General features: G+C 46.3%; 1 non-coding gene across 1 annotated transcript; it reads left to right on the top strand.

The window, feature by feature from the left end:
• The first annotated feature begins 20,634 nt into the window (after positions 1 to 20,634).
• Positions 20,635 to 20,708, top strand: TRNAT-AGU (transfer RNA threonine (anticodon AGU)). The gene has a single exon. It is a non-coding gene; the product is annotated as a tRNA-Thr (tRNA).
• The last annotated feature ends 520 nt before the right edge of the window (positions 20,709 to 21,228 follow it).

Raw genomic sequence — 21,228 nt, 5'->3', positions numbered from 1 at the left:
CTAGGCTCGGATCAGATCGGTGAGTAGATCCATGCGGAGCCGGTAGGCTATTAGAGGCCTATGATCCTAGATTACTAGGAAGTTATATTCCTAGGAGTTAGTGTCAATAGCTCAGTTATGAGCATTGAAGTACTTGTTAGTACTTTTGACTGTCCTTTATGGACTTGTATAAAAGTGCTCATTCAACACATTTGTATGTATAGAGTGTTATTTTGAAATCGAGTTTCCGTGTCCTACTCTCTCTCTATTACTCTCGAGTACTTTGTATTCTCTGTGAGTTCTCCCTTGCTCTCTGAGCTTTCGGTTGCTGCCCGGCTAAGCTGGTTGTGTCTGTTTTTAGTTTCCACACGCTAATCTTCACATGGTATCAGAGCGCAAGGGTTGAGAATCCTCTACTGCCGACAACCGTTCAACACAGGCAAACCCTAACACCCAGTTAAGAACAAAAAATAATGGATAGGAGCATGGCAAGCTCAATTCCAACCGAGAAGCTCAATCGAAGTAACTACGCATCTTGGTCCTACAAGATGCACCAATACTTGCTTGGTCTTGGTTACTAGAGCTATCTGGAAGGAATAAACGAAGTAGCACCGGATTCGACACACAAGGATTTTTCGGTGTAGGAGCAAGCAACAAACAAAGTCTTGATATGCCTTGCATCCTGTGTACACGACCAGATGCTGGGCTACATTTCGGGATGTGAAGTGTCACAGACACCCCAATGCTAGACGACGACAAAGCACAGATGACGAGGCTACGATCGATAAGGTTACGAACGTGGACCTCGACGTGATGAGGCTAGAAAGTCGGGAAGTTGGGAGCGACGAGACGAAGAACATAAGAAGCTAGGAACGACCTAAGAGAATGATGAGAGAGCTGAAGAAGGAGAAAAGGTGTAATGAAACGAGAATACTAGATTGAAGTGTCAATGACTAGTGTTGAATCCCTTAATGGACCAGGGAGGTTACAAGTATTTATAATGTGAGTCGAAATACATGCATTAGAATATTCTAGAACCCTCTAGAACCTTCTTGTTCTAGACCTTTCTAAAAACTCTTAGAACTTAAAATAGATAATATACTAAGATGTACATAACATGACTATGTATTTGGATGTATTGGTTAGAACATAACACTTGACTATAATACAACACATCAAGAGTTCAAATCTAGACATGAACAGTCATGTCTGTGACATTATCCTCCCCTTCTCAAAAGCAAGAGTGAGTTGAAGTACAAAACCAAAGTCGATTGATGACTAAGCAAGTCCCCACCAGAAATAGGAACAAAAATGAATATGGGTGACCATGTGAGGTTCTCACTAGAGACTGGAACATCGAAGGGCGTGAGCGACAATGTACGACCGCCTTTTTGAAAGCGTCATGATGCAAGGGTGAGTTGAAATACAAAACCAAAGTGGATTGATGACTGAGTGAGTCCTCAATAGAAATAGGAATGAATGTGGGTCACCATATGAGGTTCTCACTAGAGACTGGAACATCGACAGGCGTGAGCGACAATGTGCGGCCCTCACTGGGGATTAGAACGTCACCAGGTGAAGGAGTGCAGATGAAGAGGTCTCCTCGACTTCTTCTATCATGAGAGGGCGCTAGTGAGAAACTGAAAATGATCCCCACCAGGAAAGTGAGCGGTTGTGACCCCCACCAGAACTAGATTGTGAGCAATCGAAATTAGTCCTTGCCAAACGATAGTGGGGCGAGACTTGAACTAAAATAAAAATGGAGTGCAAGCGAGAAATGATCCGATCCCCACTAGGAAAGTGAGTGGTTGTGACCCCCAATCAGAATTGGGAAGGTGAGCGATCGAAATCAATCCTCACCAAAATCTTCTTCTATCATGAGAGGCGCTAGAGAGTAACCGATGCAATCCCCACTAGGAAAGTGAGTGGTTGTGACCCCCACCGGAATTGGGAAGGTGAGCGATTGAAATCGGTCCTCGCCAAAGGAAAGTGGAATGAGACTTGAACTAAAATGAAAATTGAGTGTAAGAGAGCAATGATTCGACACCCACAAGGAAAGTGAGCATTTGTGAACCCCCACCGGAACTGGGAAGGTGAGCGATCTAAATCAATCCTCACCAAAATCTTCTTCTATCATGAGAGGGCGCTAGCGAGAAATCGACGCGATCCCCCCCAGGAAAGTGAGTGGTTGTGACCCACACCAGAATTGGGAAGGTGAGCGATCGAAATCGGTCCTCGCTAAAGGAAAGTGGAGCGAGACTTGAACTAAAATGAAAATTGAGTGCAAGGGAGCAATGATCTGATTCCCACCAGGAAGTGAGCAATTGTGACCCCCACCGGAACTGGGAAGGTGAGAGATCAAAATCAATTCTCACCAAAATCGTGATGCAAAATGATGTCTAGAGATGATAATAATGACAATGAAGAGGGTGGAACAATGATGATGATGAAAGACCACACAGGCCTTGACGTTGCCATTGATAGGATCGTGGATGCCAAGGGATGCTTTGACAGTAAAGATGTGACACGATACCTTGAAGCCTACAAAACGGGAATATGGAAAAAGCGTATTCCCATGGCAAGACAAGTGGCAAGCTTCTTGAGGATTGTAACTTCAAGTCTTTACTCCCGGGTCCTAGAGCTACAAGAGGCCAATCCGGAATGGTCATCTTTTGAATGAAGTTTACTTGAAGAATATGGGTTTGGTGACTCATCTTGAATGATGAAGAAGGATTTAATGGTTTGCGTGGAGTTTACTAACAAAGAGTTGAGTGCAAGTGCGACACTCCACGAATTCAAGCAAAGATTTTATCATCTACCTACATTTGACCAAACGGTTCTTGATTCCAGCAAGGTGCTCCTATTTATCAAATTAGTAGATGTGAAACATCGAAGAGATCTTGGACTACTGCTAGAAAATGATGAAGGCCTCATTTCTGATTGGGTAGTAGTGAAGAGAGCGCGTGGACGTTTTGATAAGCGTCGGCAATGGGACAATGAGACAAGATCGGGGTGTTGCAGCTCAGATTGGCCAACAAACTTATAATGCAAGACAATAACCAAAAGCCCAAAGACCGAGGGATGACGAACTGGCTTGGCCCATGGGTGGAGCCACAATGGATGAATTTGCAGACATGCTTCGAGAGATGAGAATTTCTCAAATTAGAAAGGAAAAAACTCAAAGTTTTCTAGGTCGTCGCTTGGAGTTTCCCCGTAGGTGTATTTGGTGTGACTCTTTGGAACACCAACGGAGATATTGCTTTGAATTCCAAAATGCCATCCGACAAGATATCATTTATCTCTCCAACAATCGGATTCACTCCTCGGTGTTGCATCGTCCTCTCAACACCTACTTTGACCGAGGAGGTATGAAGAAGTTGATGGAGGAAATGAAAGAAAACAAAGTCAATAGTGCTTACTATTCCTCATCTGCCGGAATTCGAGATGGACACGAGATGAGAGCCCAAGAGTCTCAAGCAGGATAATTCTGGCCGATCATATTCAATCAAGTCAGGAAAGGGAAGCTCTACATGAATGAGGCATTCAAAGCAGAACGAAGAGTCCAAGCAATGACAGGATGTGAGGACCTTGTGGAGGAGAAGTCAAGCTTCGTCGAGGCCATGTGTCAAAACTACGACGTCCTAGTTGAAGAGAAATGAAAAAAACCAGATGACCAATCAGGCTCTTCAAAGAAACATGACACAAGAGAATCTGTTCAAAGAAGGGAGGAATCGTCATTGCCCCAAATGATAACCGAAAGAAGGAAGGAAAGAATCAAACCGACGTTCAAAGTACGGTCGGAGATAGAGCAATCCAATGACCCTAAGTGTGTGATGGAAGAAAGGATCCTGGATAGCCAAATCGAGTTCACACTACGGGAGATCCTAGGAATTGCAAATAATTAATTTCATGGTGTCATCATTGATTTAATTAAAAGGAAGCGACCGACGACAATTGACGAAGGAACCAGACAGACAAATGTCTCGACGAGCGCTATCACAACGGAAGGTCTCAAAATTGAACAAGAATTTGTGAATAGACATTTTGTGAGGTCACATTGGGCTAGGGCTATTACTGAGACACCGATGTGGATGGGAGATTTGAAAGATCCGGTGGTGGCGCTGATTGACCATGGCTCAGAGATCTGTTGGGAGATAGGTCCCTCCGGATGGGAAAGGAGAAGAACAGTGTTGATGAACAAACTCGACCGAGGCCGAAACTGTATGACGAGTACCCGGCCACGGAGAGCCAGATGGTGCAGACCCAGTGAAGAACGGATAAGGAGTACCCGGCTACGGAGAGCCGGATGGTGCAGACCTGGTGATGACCGGATGAGGAGTACCCGGCTACGGAGAGCCGGATGGTGCAGACTCGGTGAGAACCGGATGAGGAGTACCCGGTTACGGAGAGCCGGATGGTGCAGACCCGGTGAGAACCGGATAAGGAGTACCCGGTTACGGAGAGCCGGATGGTGCAGACCCGGTGAGGAATGCTCACTGGATGAAGAGACATATTCGTAAATATGTTTCTGAGAGTCCATCGAGGTTATATTTGTAAATAGCCGAAAAGTCACATTAGTATAAATATGACTTAGGGCAAACTTTTAGTAACTGTTGTTGTCATTTTTCTTGTTGGCGCAAGGAGAGAGAGAGTGCGGAACTGTGTACAGAGAGAGAGAGAGAACGAGGTCGTTGCCTCTGTTGTAACCGTCGCCTGTGGCGAGGATTGTGAGCACGAGGTCGTTGCCTCCGTGAGCTCATTGTTGTACATTCTAACATAGTGATAGTTTGCAGCATGTGGGCTGCTGTGGTTTTTCCCTTAGTTCGGGTTTTCCACATAAACATCCTGCGTACTCGTCTCTTCTTTGTGTCGTTCATTATTTCCCGTTTTTTCCTGTGTATGATTCTAAGCTCGGTTGTGGCCGAGCGTTGCGTATACGGAGCGTATAGTTCCCGTCAAGTGGTATCAGAGCGAAACGACACAGAAAATGGATGAATCGTTTGGCGGCATGTTCAAGCTCACCGGCTCCAACTATTCGGTGTGGAAGTCGAAGATGAGGGACATGCTCGTGGTTAAAGACCTCTGGTTGCCGGTTCAGTTCGGGGACAAGAGACCAGACAAAATCGACGCCGTGATATGGGAGGTGATGCACATGAAGACAACGGCGTACATACGGTGCTTCATCGACACGAGCTTGTACAACAACTTCAATGAAGAGAGCAAGGCTCATGAGCTCTGGGAGAAGATCGGCATAATGTTTCAAAACAAAAATGCTGTTAATCAGGTTTCGATATTCCGGAAGCTGGTAAGACTCCGGTACCAAGATGGCTCTAGCATGGCGGAGCACATGAATGCCTTCCAGGGGCTGATCCACCAGGCAACTTCATTGGAAGTACCTCTCGCTGATGAGGTACTTGCGCTACTCCTGCTCGGTTCCCTCCCGGACAACTGGGAGACGTTGGTTGTCACTTTGGGCAACGCCGGGCCGGAAGGAAAGTGGTTATCTCTAGCAAGAGTAAAGTCGAGCTTGCTAGATGAGGAGGCGCGTCGGAAAGACAAAGATACGAGCTTCGACTCCAAAGCGCTCCTTACCGAATCGGAACGCGGAAGACAAAGGAACCATAGCCCCCAGAACCGGGAAAAGTTGGGGACGCGGTCAAAGTCAAGGGGAAGACCCACTTGCTTCTATTGCGGAAAGCCGGGACACTTCCAGAAGAACTGTCGGCATTTCCGAAAGGATAAGGAGACCGACGGTACCGATTCGAAGCAGACCCCGGACCGGAACGGTGAAGACCGGAGGGGGCCAGACCGGAAGGGAACGACGAAAATCGCGGCAAGTGAAGAAGAGTTGATGCTCATCACCGAGGAGTGTGAGAAAAACCTTGCCGGCGACAAGATGACCTGGGTGGTAGACTCCGGAGTGTCGTTCCACCTTACCTCGGACCGGAAATGCTTCTCATCCTACTCAGCCGGTGATCACGGCTGTGTCCGGATGGGGAATAAAGGTACATGCCGAATTGTCGGCATAGGAGACGTGTGGCTGACAACACCAACCGGATGCAAGTTGCTGCTGAAGGATGTCCGACACGTTCCAGAGGTTCGTCTGAACCTGATATCAGTCGGTCGGCTAGATTATGAAGGCTACATGGGTAGCATTCGGAACGGTGTCATGAAGTTCAGCAAAGGGATTCTGATTGTAGCTTGGGCCCCGGAAGGTCAACACACTGTACCTGATGAATGCCTTGTTATGTCCGGAAGAAGTGAACGTTGCATCCGACACTGCCAGTGAGCTGTGGCACAAGAGGCTGTGTCATATGAGCGAGAAGGGGATGAAGAGGCTTGCAGATGACAACCTCATTCCAGTGAAGAACGTGCACTTGGAGAAGTGCACTGATTGTTTGGCTGGTAAGCAAAACCGGACCTCCTTCTGACTAAGGCCACCGATCAGACGTATTGCACCACTGGAGTTGGTGCATACGGATGTGTGTCAGGTAGACACAAAGTCACATGCCGGAGCGCAGTACTTCGTGACATTCATAGATGACCACAACCGGAAGCTGTGGGCCACACCGTTGAAGACGAAGGATCAGGTGCTATCCGTCTTCAAAGAGCTCCACGCGAGAGTGGAAAGAGAAACCGACCGGAAGCTGAAGGCGGTTCGAGCAGATAACGGAGGAGAATACCGGGGGCAGTTCGAGGAGTACTACCGCTCGAAGGGAATCCGGCTCGAATTTACCGTGCCAAAGATGCCGGAACTAAACGGACTGGCCGAGAGGATGAACCGGACCATAATGGAGAGGGTCCGGAGTATGCTAGCGCATGCAAAACTACCCAAGAAGTTTTGGGCTGAGGCATTGTCGACGGCGACATATGTGATAAATAGATCACCCTCAGTACCCTTGGACGGAGACACGCCATAGAGAGTGTGGACCGGTAAGGAAGTATCCTACCGGCATCTGAAGGTGTTCGGGTGTCTCGCGTACGTGCATGTAGCTAAGGATTGGAGAGGAAAGTTAGATCCAAAGACCCGACCATGCATATTCCTCGGTTACGGTGACGATGAGTTTGGCTACCGAGTGTGGGACCTGGTCGACAAGAAGGTATTCCGGAGTCAAGATATTATCTTGATGGAGGACAAGATGCTCGCCGACTGGGAGTCGGAAAAGAAGATAATGAACTCCGAGTCGACCGGTAAGGATCGACTCTACGATGAGCAGACCCAACCGGCAAGAGACCGGTTAGCACTCGAGGGACCAGCCGGTTACGGTGAGGATACCAAATAGGCTGAAGAAGAAGTAGAGGAAGTTGAAACCGGAACCGACCAAGACCCCGAATCAGATTCGGATGAAGAGCATATGGAGGAGCCGGTTACCGAAGCCTGAAGACGGAGATATCCTCTCAGAGAGAGAAGGGCGCCCCAGAGATTTCCGGATGCAGAGCATGTTTTGCTGACCGATGAGGGGGAGCCGGAAAGCTTCGAAGAAGCGAAGGATGACACCCACAGCCGCAAATGGTTAAGTGCCATGCAGGATGAGATGGATTCCCTGCATGAGAACCATACGTACGAATTGGTGGAGTTGCCGAAAGGAAAGCGGGCACTCCGAAACAAGTGGGTGTACAAGTTGAAATCGGGAGATGCCGGCAACCCCCCGAGATACAAAGCTAGGATCGTGGTGAAGGGGTTCTAGTAGAGAAAGGGCGTGGACTTTGACGAGATATTTGCCCCGGTAGTAAAGATGACCTCCATCCGGACGGTGCTGAGTATAGCGGCAAGCATGGACCTTGAGGTAGAATAGCTGGACGTGAAGACGACATTCCTTCACGGCGACCTCGAAGAGGAGATCTACATGCAGCAACCGGAAGGATTCGTGGAGAAAGGGAAGGAGCACCCGGTATGCCGGTTGAAGAAGAGCCTCTACGGGTTGAAGCAGGCCCCCCGACAATGGTACTAGAAGTTCGACTCCTTCATGACTGATCAAGGGTACCACAAGACGTAGGCCGATCACTGCGTGTTTGTGAAGAAGTTCGAAGGAGGCGACTTCCTAATACTCCTTCTGTACGTGGACGACATGTTGATCGTCGGACGGGACGAAGCCAAAATACGGATGCTGAAGAAGGCTCTCAACCGGACCTTCTCAATGAAAGACTTGGGTTTGGCAAGGCAGATGCTAGGGATGCATATTATCCAAAACTGGTCAGTGAGGCAATTATGGCTGTCACAGGAGAAGTACGTGACAAAGGTGCTTCACCGGTTCAACATGTCGGATGCGAAACCGGTCGGATCGACACTTCCGGCAAACTACAGGTTATCCGGTAAGCAAAGCCCGAAGACGAAAGCAGAGAAGGCGGATATGATGAAGATTCCATATGCCTCTGCCGTCGGGAGCTTAATGTACGCAATGGTGTGTACCCGACCGGATATAGGATATGCAGTCGGAGTGGTGAGCCGGTTCATGAGTAATCCCGGCAAGGAGCACTGGAACGCGGTCAAATGGATACTCTAGTATTTGAAGGGCACTTCAAATATGTGTCTCCGATTCGGCTCCAGAAAACCTCAACTTGATGGTTTCACCGATTTGGACATGTCGGCTGATGTGGATACCAGCCGGTCTACATCCGGGTATGTAATGACATATGCAGGGGGAGCTGTTTCGTGGCAGTCGAGGCTGCAGAAGACGGTTGCATTGTCAACCACGGAGGTGGAATACATGGCAGCTGTGGAAGCCGGCAAGGAAATCTTATGGATGAAGGACTTCATCTGAGAGCTCGGTATCCGGCAAGATGAATATTGGCTCTATTGCGACAATCAAAGTGCCATCCATCTTGCTAAGAATGCGGCCTACCATTCCCGGACGAAGCATATCCAACGAAGATATCACTGGATCCGGGAAAGAGTAGATGACCAGGAGTTTGCACTGACGAAGATCCACACGGCCGAGAACAGGTCAGACATGCTGACCAAAGTGCTGATACCCGACAAGATGGATGCATGCCGGAAGAGGATCGGACTAGTAAGACACCCCATGCCGGAGTGAAGGGGGAGTTTGTTCATAAGCACTGTTCTTCTCCTTTCCCATCCGGTGCATACCCGGTGAAGACCGGATAAGGAGTACCCGGCTACGGAGAGCCGGATGGTGCAGACCCGGTGATGACCGGATGAGGAGTACCCGGCTACGGAGAGCCGGATGGTGCAGACCCGGTGAGAACCGGATGAGGAGTACCCGGTTACGGAGAGCCGGATGGTGCAGACCCGGTGAGAACCGGATGAGGAAGGAGTACCCGGTTACGGAGAGCCGGATGGTGCAGACCCGGTGAGGAGTGCTCACCGGATGAAGAGACATATTCGTAAATATGTTTCTGAGAGTCCATTGAGGTTATATTTGTAAATAGCCGAAAAGTCATATTAGTATAAATATGATTTAGGGCAAACTTTTAGTAACTGTTGTTGTTGTCATTTTTCTTGTTGGCGCAAGGAGAGAGAGAGCGCGGAACTGTGTACAGAGAGAGAGAGAGAACGAGGTCGTTGCCTCTGTTGTAACCACCGCCTGTGGCGAGGATCGTGAGCACGAGGTCGTTGCCTCCGTGAGCTCACTGTTGTACATTCTAACATAGTGATAGTTTGCAGCCTGTGGGCTGCCGTGGTTTATCCCTTAGTTCGGGTTTTCCATGTAAACATCCTGCGTACTCGTCTCTTCTTTGTGTCGTTCATTATTTCCCGTTTTTTTTTGTGTATGATTCTAAGCTCGGTTGTGGCCGAGCGTTGCGTATACGGAGCGTACAGTTCTCGTCAAGATGAACCTCATGTCTCTAGACTTCTTTCGGAAAGGTCGTTGGCCCATTAATACTAGGCATGGGTGGAAGATTCGAGTGGCAACAAGGGCGACGTAAGAGCTTCATGGGGCCTGCCCTAACGTTAAGGTAACTATTGGTGACGTCGAGCATGATCAACACTTCTTTGTGCAAGAGTCAACGTCACATCCTGTCATCCTCAGCGAGCCTTACATTACAACATCCCGGATGAAGACAAAAGTACTTGATAATGGTTCGGCATACGTGCAAATACGAAGTTAGGATGGGACAAGCTCGGTTCAATTCCTCACCATACGACCAAACCATGGTAGAAATAAGCATAGCTTAGGGGAAGAATCTAAGGAGGATTTTTAGTTCGGGCTATTAGGGAGAGGGACAACAATAGTCCGAGACATCTAACTAAGTCCCCAATTCAGTGTAATCAAAGTTGTCGCCCCATTAATGAAAAGGAAGTCTTGTTTTCTGAGAATGGGATATGTAAATTTAGAAACATTAACAAAGGAGATATTAAAATAGGAATCCTAAAGGAACAACTTAGAGAAATCGGGGTTATGAACGAGGAAGAGGAAATAAACGGATACATGGAGATAATATCATTTGATGATACTCTTGAGGAAATGGAGAAAGTCATCCAATCGAAACTGCAAGTCAACAAAGTGATTCTGATCAACTCCGTCGCTTTATACACCGCCATCAACAAATATGAGCAAGGTGTCGCGACAGATAAAGTCGAAGTTAATACCAAATACAAGACCGCGGATAAGAATGTCCAACCTGTGGCTGTTCCCTTGCCTAAAGATAGTTGGCAATGAATAAAGGAGGTTGTGCAAGATCCATGCCTTAGAGGACTCGAAAGGAGTAGGGCATGTCTTCACCGATGAAACTGGAAGGAAGCTCAAAGTTGGTGGGGGTGAGTTTTTGCTACCCAAAGAAGAGTCCAAGTTCTAGGAAATGCTAGAGTGGCATGAAAAAGAATTTTCCTTTTCCCTACAAGAGATCAGATGTGTTGACCCAATGCTTGTGGAACCAATGGTTATCTTCACAATACCCCATATGCCATGGAACTTGAAACCAATTCCTATTACAAGAGCTCACATTCCAAGATTGCTAGAGCTATTAAAGGAAAAGATTAGAATGGGAATCCTTGAGCCATCTAATGTGCCTTATTCAAATAGGTGGTTCACGGTCAAAGAAGAATCGATCGATAATCAACTTGCTTGATGGTACGAAATTGGCACCAACGAGTGAAATCGCCTTGCGCTTCAGGGCCCCATAATAGAAGCAGGGAGTGAGCCAAACGTGTGATTTGAATAATTGATTCACGTTTTCTGAGACTGGTTGGGGGTGGTGGGGCCGGTCCATGGATCTTGATTTCATAGATGACGCGGGTTCGATTCCCGCTATCCGCCCATAAAGCTTTGTTAGCTTCCGCCATTTTGTGAGTCCCATACAGGTGAGTTAGAGTGTTCTAGAAGCTTAAGGTTCGTCCCATGGAACAAACAGGAAGAAAGGTAATGGTTTCTTTTCTCTGATGCAAAAAATAAGATTTCCAACGGCTTTTAAACAAGGTCACCATTCGTAATGTTGGGATTGGACCTAGTGTTGATGAGTTTGCCGAAGCTTTTGCAGGAAGGTAGATTTACTCAATTGGAGACTTGTATTTTGGATACGACCAATTTCAATTATCTTTGGATAGTCGGGACATCACAATGATGCAGACTCCCATCGGGCTAATAAGGATGTGTACATTACCACATGGAGCAACTAACTTGGTGGCCCATATGATGAATGCCATGAACAAAGTACTAAGAGATTGCATCCCAGATATTACGATGCCTTTCCTCGATGATATCCCTATTGAAGGGTGCCCTGAATCAGAGAAGGACGAGTCTTTAGACCAAGATGGATGTCGAAGTTTTGTTTCAAACCATATTGAAGACTATGAAAAAGTGCTAAAAAGATTAGAAGGCGTAGGGCTCACATTCTCTGGAGAAAAATCAGCATTTGGCCAACGCGAGATCCTAGTAGTGGGTCATTTTTGTGGACCGTACAGATGGAAACCCTCTCATGAGAAGGTGAATGTTATTCAAGTGATGCAAGAAGAATGTGGAATGCAGACAGAGGTCCGAAGATTCTTAGGAGCATGTGTGTTCTACCACATTTGGATTCCACACTATGCTCATGTGGCTGAACCCTTGTATAGCTTACTGAAAAAAGGGAGAAAACTCAAATGGGAACATGTATACATAGAAGCAATGAAGAAGTTAAAAAGGGTTGCTGGTGGCAGCACCAACTTTAAGGAAAGTCGTCTACAAAGAAGGGATGCCCATCTACGTCACGGTAGATACAAGCCCAACGGAAATTGGATGGGTCATCAACCAAGAAGGAGAAGATAGCGCATGGTACGCCATCCAGTTCGGACCAAAGGTCCTTAGTGAGCGACAGAAGAGGATACACCCTAGTCAAGCGAGAACACTAGGGTGTCGTGTCTGCAGTGGAGGTAGACAAGGACTATCTGATCAGATTAGAAGTGGTAATTGAAACGGATTGCCTCCCAATCCTTGGGATGATCTCCGGATGTGCAACACCAGATCTGGCTATGCTAAGGTGGATTTCTTATATCAAGTATTTGAACCCAGAGATCCGCCACATTGCTGGGAAAAACAATGCCATGGCCGACATGCTGTCAAGAGCAAGATTCGAGGATGAAATTGACATGGTTTCGAAAGATGAAGATGTCGTCCTCGACTTCTTCAAGATGGCCCGACTATCGGCGAAAGGCAAGGGCATGCCAACCCTCCATGCCTTCAACGAGAATGAGAACAAGTACGAAGGAGAATGGTTACTAATCGGAAAATTCTTAAAAACAATGACGACGGATGCTTCCTGGACGAAGGAGGAGGCTCTATGAATCCGGAAGAAATCTTACCAATACTTTCTAAAGGGAGGATTCCTCTGGCTGCACCCAAAGAGAAGGACATGAATGCCACGTCGAGTAGTGGTGAAGAGAGAGTACCAAGCAATGTTGATGTCTGAATTCCACGAGAGTCCTTGGGAGAGTCATAGAGGAACATGGGCGACGTTTGAAAAGCTGAAGGAGAAGTACTAGTGGCCGAGCATGTACAAAGATGTACTTCATTTCATGTCCACATGCAAAAACTGCCAAGTACATTCGAACATACATCACCGTGATGAGTTAAGACCGACATACCCACTCACCATACACTTCAAATGGATGGTGGATATGGTCTCGATGCCAAATGAAGTACTTGGTACTGGCAAGAGAAGACTTGCCAAATAAAGTAGAAGGACGAGCCTTGGCAAATAAGATGTCATCAGCCATTTGCAAATTTCTACTTGAAGAAGTGGTCTGCCGATATGGATGAGTGGGAAAGATAGTGGCTGACTGAGGGGAGCTGGATGCCTGCGAAGCAATGGAGCTCTTCGACGGACTAGGCGTGAAGCTCTCCCTCACGACTGCCTACAATCCAAAAGAAAATGGGAAGATCAAGCGAGGGCATGGACCAATAGTCTAAGTCATCTTTCGAGCATGCGACGGTCGAGTCGGGAACTGATCGCGACTATTGCCCTATGCCTTGTGGGACAACAAAATGACGCACAATTCTGTGATAGGGTATATGCCAGCGGAGCTTATGTATGGACAAAAGTCGGTAATGCCCATCGAAAGGACGATTGCCTCATGGGTAGCAATAGCATGGGAAAACGAGATGAGTTGAGAAGAATTATTGGTGGCGCGGATAAGGAAACTTGAAAGAAGGCCAGAAGATCTAGAAAATGCGCAAAAGCTAATGGAGGCAGCCCGAGTGAAGAACAAGATTCGGTTCGACAAGACAAATCGACTATGTCCCAAGAAGATCGAAGAAGGAGATTGGGTACTGGTCTATGATAGCAGCCTTGACAACCAACACAAGACAACAAGACAATTCACAAGAAGGTGGTTCAGACTGTATGTGGTGACGGAGCTACCACCTACCACCTCGCGGAGCTAGACGGATCAAAGTTGGCCATACCCTTGCGGGGAAAAGAGTAAAAAACTTCAAGAAAAGACAAGAGGGTCGTGAACTCGATGACCTCAACAATGAAGATGATAAGGCGGAACCCGCAAATGTGAGCGAGGTCAACGATGACGTGGAGGGAATTGATTGATCACTGTAGCCGAAATCTCACACTCTCTTCTTGGCATGTACCGGAGGATGTGCGGTTTGGTGGGGGTCCACGTGATGAGGCTAGAAACTTAGGATGTTGGGAGCGACGAGACGAGGAGCTTAAGAAGCTAGGAATGACATAAGAGAATGAAGAGAGTGATGAAGGAGACAAGATGGAATGAAATGAGAATACTAGATTGATGTGTCAATGACTGGTGTTGAATTCCTTGAAAGGGACCAAGGTGGTTACAAGTATTTATAATGTGAGTCGAAGTACATGCATTAGAATATTCTCGAACCCTTTAGAACCTTCTAGTTCTAGACCTTTCTAAAGACTCCTACAACTTCAAATAGATAATCTACTAATAATTTACTAAGATGTACATAACATGACCATATCTTTGGATGTATTGGTTAGAACATAACCCTTGACTATAATACAAGAGGTCAAGAGTTAAATTGTTGACATGTCTGTGACACGAAGACTTCAACGGAGGCCTGAGAAAATTTGAAGAAGATTTTTGTCACAAGTACTAGAGCTCGGAAATTACAACTCCGGGTGCTTAACATGATCCGATAGAGGGATATGACTGTGGCTGACTACACCACCAAATCAAGGAAATTTCTGACGCATGGGGTCCATCAACGTGATGGTAGACGAGGATGAGATGGTACGGATTTGTCTGGGTGGTCTAGCTTTGAGGTACAGGTCAATCCGGACGGTTATCTGCAGAAGGGAGAAGCCAACAAGGTCATTTTTCGACCTGCACTCAATGCTTATGGTCGAAGAGAACCACACAAGTGTCAAGGAGCACACAATCGGACAACCAGATGTTGTACACGAAGGCGGATCGACCCCATGGAAGTGGAGGACGAGGTGGATGGGCACACAATGGTGGCGGCCGACAAGAGCACAACTCAGGCATAATTGAAAAGCCGACAATAGTTCCAGACTATCCAGAAGCAAGGAGAGTCTAGGTAGTGCCGGAAATCGGCAAGTGAAAGCTGAGACGGAATGCTGGTATTGTGGCTAGAAGGGCCAGAAAGAAAGCGAGTGTTGGAAAAAGAAGGCCGATTCGGATAAATCCGTATTGAGTAAAGCTGAACATGGGAATCGGCAACGATCGCACTATGTTGAAGGGTCGGAAGGACCCGAAGCCGGAAAGGGCCCAACCTTTATGATGAAGCACAAGGTAAATTCGATGAAGTAGAGCACCTTAAAACTGAACGAGGTGTGGTATGTCGACTGTGGAGTGTTGAATCATATGTGGAGGAATCGAAACAACATAGAGTCATCAAAATTGGTGATGACACCTTGCATTTGATCAAACATGTCGGCGATGTCTTCTTGAGCCATGTTGGACAGAAGGGAAGACTGATGAACATATTGCACGTCCCTACAATCACAAAGAACTTGGACATATTGTCGACAACAGGATGCAAGTTTGGTTCACCCACCTCGGATACTTCATCGAAGAAGAGGGTCAGATCATTGCACAAGGGCACTGGGAAGGGAGGATTTAAGTGATTACTGCATTCTTTTCTCTCTATTTGTTGAAACTAATTTGTTGATAAGGGAATGGTGAAGGTCCAGAAAAACACAGAGATAAACTATAGGTTGTTCCTCCTTGCTCTTGAAAATTGTTATCTTACAGTGGTTGTCTTTGAAAGATAATAGACGTTGTCGTGGAGGATTCTGGTCACTAAGAGAAAGGTCTGTAGGATGTGTGTGAACATGTAGTGTGCATATATGCACATGAATTTGGTCTTATGTGCAAACAAATGTAAATATTTAAGTATTAATAAGTACAAGGTAGGGTATTTTAATAAGTACTTTTATAATCCCATAAAAAGAGGGGATTTATAGTGAGTGATGGGTGGAAATCTCTAACAAAAACGACGGAGATAACAACCTGATGTAACGTCGATCCACCCTCTCCTTGGAGCTATGAAAGGAAGGGAAGGTGTTTGTAAAATGGGGGATCAATCATTTTGGAGGGGAAGGTGCTGTCGGACTATGTTGTCGAGTGTTGGGGATTTTCTTTTCTGCTTATTTAGTCAGGTGGTGTGAGGCCTCTGCTCGCGTAGGTAGCCCATGTGCTCCTGACCAGAGGCTCACCTGTGTGTATGTATGTGTGCTGAGCTTGAAGCTCTATTCCCGGTCTAGGGCCCAACCTTGATTTCTACTCAGTGTTAATTGATTTCTAACACGTTCGGATTGTGCATTTCACTTATAGATTCCTTTTATAATCTTGCAATTTTAGGTAGTTTTTAGAAACTTGATACGTTAGTATCACATGGTTGAAATAGCATATAAAACTTGCTGAGATTTAACAAGGCCATCGATTGGGGATATGTTACAGGTGTGGCCTTACGGGTTGGGCTCATCGCCCTACAAGCGGGGAAGAAAATGGTCCCCATCATCACACATTACTTAACAATATTGTTTCAGCCCGTCTCAACACTTCCACCCCCCAATCCGGCCAGCCAAGTGGCGACACAGATGCCTATCTCCGGTCGGAAGATGCGACTCAGTGACTTCCACATGAGCGAATGGCAGGATGAAGAAACGGAGTGGCCACAAAAACCCGCGCTGACCGGGCTGGTGAAATCGGCAGCCGACACCTTCATGTCCGCGGAGTGACAAATGGAAACTGCGGAGGCGGAACTCCTGAGGAGCAAATAGAATAGGGATGAGCCTCCTCAAAGCCCAAAGCTGAAGCGTCGTCATTTGGATCGAAAAAACGGCCAAGGCCTAGCAAAGGATGCAACCACACAATAGGCCACAAGGCACCAATCAAATCATTGAAACAATCGTACCGGACATGACCGAAGGAACGACATTGATCGGGAAGCTAGAACGAGGGAAGGGATCCCAAATTTCCAAGAGCGAAGTCCTTGCCTACAAAGAAATCTCAGCCGTTGCACATGAATTTGCGGCAATGTTACAGTTCTAGAAAATACATTAAGTCACCGCAACCAAGAATCTAGCCGAAGAACATGCTGAGAGACAAATGATCTAGTGCGCACTCGCTGGACTCATTGAACCGAAAGAAGAGAACGCCTTGAACAAAATCGGTCGAAAACGGCACGCAGACGATGAGCACATGACAATAGAATTGCCAGCACTACACATGGCCCTGGTTGAAGTTCACCAAGAGTTGGCTCAGGTGTGACTTGGTGCAAAGAACATGGCTTACAAGGACAAGAAATCGACAAAAACGGAGAATGAGCACAAGCGGCAGATACAAGCGCTGCGAGAAAATATGGCCAAACTACAACTCCAACTGTGAAGCGCCACATCCGCAGGCCCCACAGAAGGTTTCTCCACGGAGAACAACCATGCACTACGCGAGGAGATATAGGCACAACAAGCGATAGCGGCCAAGGAGAAAGCAACAACGTTGGCGGAATCAGAGATCGAGCAACTCTGGTCAGAGCTTAGCTAGTCATTGGACCACGAAAAAGGTGTTCGGACCACGACTAGGAAAAATGTGAAGGCTCTCTAGGACAAGCTCGACGCGTTCATGATCGCGCACAACCAAACATTCACAACTTTTGGACAAACAAAAGGATGCTACCTCTCACACTGAAAAAGCGATAGCAGAACTTTGCGAGGCAAAGTTAAAACAAAAAGAATGGTATGAAGAGCAGATGTTAGCTGAAAATAATTTGGCGGAGGAAATCCAACTCCGCATACAGAACGAAATGGCTTGGATGGAGGACATGCACACAAAGGAGATGGACATCTTGTAGACAAACATGGGCCTCATCCAAGATAGGTATGCATTACAATCAGGCCACGCCACAAGCAAACTCAAACAGCCGAAACCACCATCAAGCACATGCACACGAAAACGGAAATCCAAGCACTACTCAAGAGACGCAAAGAAAGCGCCCACCAAATGATAACCGATCGGCTACAAAGAGGCTAGGAGCACTCGTACACATAAGTTGCCAAACGCCACACCTTTCTAGTGGACCAAGAGAATTCAAGGAAGAATGGTCACAACTTTTATAAGCTTGACGAAGAAAGCATGGGCACCGTTCGGGCCAACCTCACGGAGGGTTACAATGTGCTTGTGGTGCGTCACATAGAGAAAGTCATGCAACTCCTACAGGCTTTCAACGAAGATCAAATAGACTTCGCATTGGAAATGGAGGTCTATGAGACCGAACGGGTAGAGGCAGAAAAGGAGCAAGACATTGAGAAGGTGTCGGAGGCAATACTGCTCCTCAAGAGTGAATCCAACGAGCAACCCTCGCACCCCCTCCTCGACGTAGAAATTACGAAGCAGCGTTTGACCAAGGAATTCCCGAAGATGACGATGTTGTTGTTTAAAGGTGTGCCTCCTTGTAGGGGAGTCGGCCGAAAAGTCGACTTAAGAGTCGCCTGGTCGAAATCGGTTGAGAAGCCGAAATGTGTCGGATTACCGAAAACAACCGAAAAGCTGAAAATAGTTGGATTACCGAATTTGGCCGAAGTTGGTCGGAGAGCAAAAGAATGGTCGGTTTGCCGAAGAACCGAATCGGGGGTCAATTGACCGAATTCGGTGAGAAAGCCGAATTCGTACTCAATCAAATGGACACATATACATATACATATGCCTTCTTACAGATAAAGAAGAATTTGACAGGAACTGCACGCTCCCAATGCGCAATGCTCAGCCACAACCGAGCTTAGAATCATACACAGAAAACAGGAAATGAAAGCATGACACAATGGAGAGAGGAGTACACAGGATGTTAGCGTGGAAAACCCAAACTAGGGAAAAACCACGACAGCCCACAGACTGCAAACTATCACTATATCAGAATGTACAACAGTAAAGCACCGAGGCAACGACCTCAAGCTTGCTATCTTCGCCACAGACGGCAGTTACAACAGAGGCAACGACCTCTTCCTCTCTCTCTCTCTCTCTGTACATAGTTATGCGTTCAAATCTTGCACCAACAAGAATGACAACCACTACTTTTCAATAAGTTTGCCCTAAGTCATATTTATACTAATATGACTTTTTGGCTATTTACAAATATAGCTCCGATGGACTCTCAAAAGACATATTTACGAATATGTCCCTTCATCCGGTGAGCGCTCCTCATTGGGCCTGCATCATCCGGATCTTGCCTGGCACTCTTCATTCGGTTCTCACCGGGTCTTCCGTAGCTGGGTACTCTTCATCCGGTTCTCACTGGGTCTTCCGTAGCTGGGTACTCCTCATCCGGTTTTCACCGGGTCTTTTGTAGCTGGGTACTCTTCATCCGGTTCTCACCGGGTCTTCCGTAGTTGGGTACTCCACATATCGGAGTTTGCTCATCAGTACTGTTCTTCTCACTTCCCATCCGGAGGGACCTGTTTCCCAACAGAAATGACCTAGTATATATATGCCAATAGGCCTGACAGTATATATGTATGAGGGAAAAATGAGTTGTATTGTATGCGTAACTCTGAGAACGACCGAGTTTTTTCTACACAGTAGTGCCTGTGTAAGAGTATACGTACTCAGAAGCTAAGAGAGAAGAAAAGAAGAGAGAATCAAAAGAGAAATAGAGAGTGAAAGACAGAGAAGCTTGGGAAGCTTCAAAAGGAATAGACGTCTATGTGCTAGGGTTTGGATGCGCTCGGCTAAAATCGTGGTTTCAGCACACTCCCATACCAAATCAGGTTTTATTGTTCTGTGATTGTATTCTGTAATTGCTCATAGTGAAATTTCCTATTCCCATGGTTTTTCCCTGAAATCAGGGTTTTCCACGTAAATCGTGTGTTCTTCATTTTCTGTTTTTGTTTGAGTGAAACTCCTTCAGATGCAACCACTACAGGAGGAACAAGCCGCCAAGCCGGATCCGAAGCCAACCCTGAACCAACAACGCGAACCCGAATCGACGCCAACCGAGCAGAGCCGGATCCGAAGCCTGGCCCGTGGGTTGGACCGTGCATGCACTGTCGCACGAGCATGCATGTGTTGGCAAGTTTGGATGACCAAGTGTAAACAGGGTGAATAATGGTTACAAAGCGTAAAGAGGAATGGGTAGGGCCGAGTAATTAAAGAAGTAGTAAATAGAGAGTCGTAAAATAGTAAAACTATTGAATAGATTTAACGGTTCACGCACAACCTGAGCCCTATATAAAGGGCCATGGGAAGCATGTAAAATTTGATTGAACGTTGTATCTTTGCGCATATAATATAATTATGATTTCCTCCGATACTCTTGAGTCTGAATCTGTGTTGTAATTCCTCTGTGTTGAGTTCCACGTTCTTTGTACTTGTGCGTTACAGTCCGTTGTAGCTGGCTCATTTAGCTCCGCAGTTGCACAACCTGAGTTCGATTCATACGTAATATTCTCTAGTTCGAAAGTTTTCAAATAGTCTGAAGCGGAGCGAACTTTCCTTTTTCCCCGAACATAATACCTTGAGGTCGAATAGCCAAAGGACCAAATATTCGACACCGTGTTATCCTAAGCCGATAACAAACAACATACATCAAGGTCAAGAAGACACTAAGAAATAGGGGATAGAAATCTCACTAGAAAGGTTATAGTCAAATGGTCAACCTACTGTGAAAGAAGCCCAACCTCATTGTAAAAGGCTATAAAAGTCACACTTGTTGTGACTTTTCGAGCTCTTCTTCTTTCTTGGCTTCTCCTTTCACTTACTAATAGATTATTTATTTAACAGTTGCTTTCATAGCTCAGTTGGTTAGAGCACCCGCTTAGTAAGCGGGAGGTGTTGAGTTCAACTCTCAATGAAAGCATTTTGACGGCCAAATTTCGTCTTAGAAGACGTTAATATATCTTTCTTTCTTTCTCCCATTAGTCTTCCATTGGGGCTTAACAATGATTAAGGTCAAAAGCTAATTAGCTAAACCCATATCACTCTAAAATCAAACCAAATTTGGTCTTAGAAGACGTTAATATATCTTTCTTTCTTTCTCCCCTTAGTCTTCCATTGGGGCTTAACAATGATTAAGGTCAAAAGCTAATTAGCTAAACCCGTATCATTCTAAAATATAATGCTCCATGTACAATAGGATGGTTGGGATTGTTATAGGTTTAGGGTTATTGATGGATTGGTAATCATGGTGTAATGATGAAGATGATGAGCATTACGGGATTGATGGCGAAGGAGATGGCGAAGATATTGATATAAGCATTCTTGTTAGAGTGATGTTCTAGTGTAAGCATATGATAAGGATATAATATATATGAAATAAGAAAGGAGAGAGAGAAAGAAGGGTGCCGATCCAGCCGACCAGCCCCGAGCAAAGGGATTGA

Source organism: Azolla caroliniana, unplaced genomic scaffold (genome assembly GCF_043228905.1).
Source record: "Azolla caroliniana isolate FFs.n. ecotype wild unplaced genomic scaffold, voAzoCaro1.0.p SCAF_8, whole genome shotgun sequence".
NCBI classification, from domain to species: domain Eukaryota; kingdom Viridiplantae; phylum Streptophyta; class Polypodiopsida; order Salviniales; family Salviniaceae; genus Azolla; species Azolla caroliniana.
The sequence above is the reverse complement of the archived record's forward strand: the minus strand, read 5'-3'. Positions and strand labels throughout refer to the sequence as shown.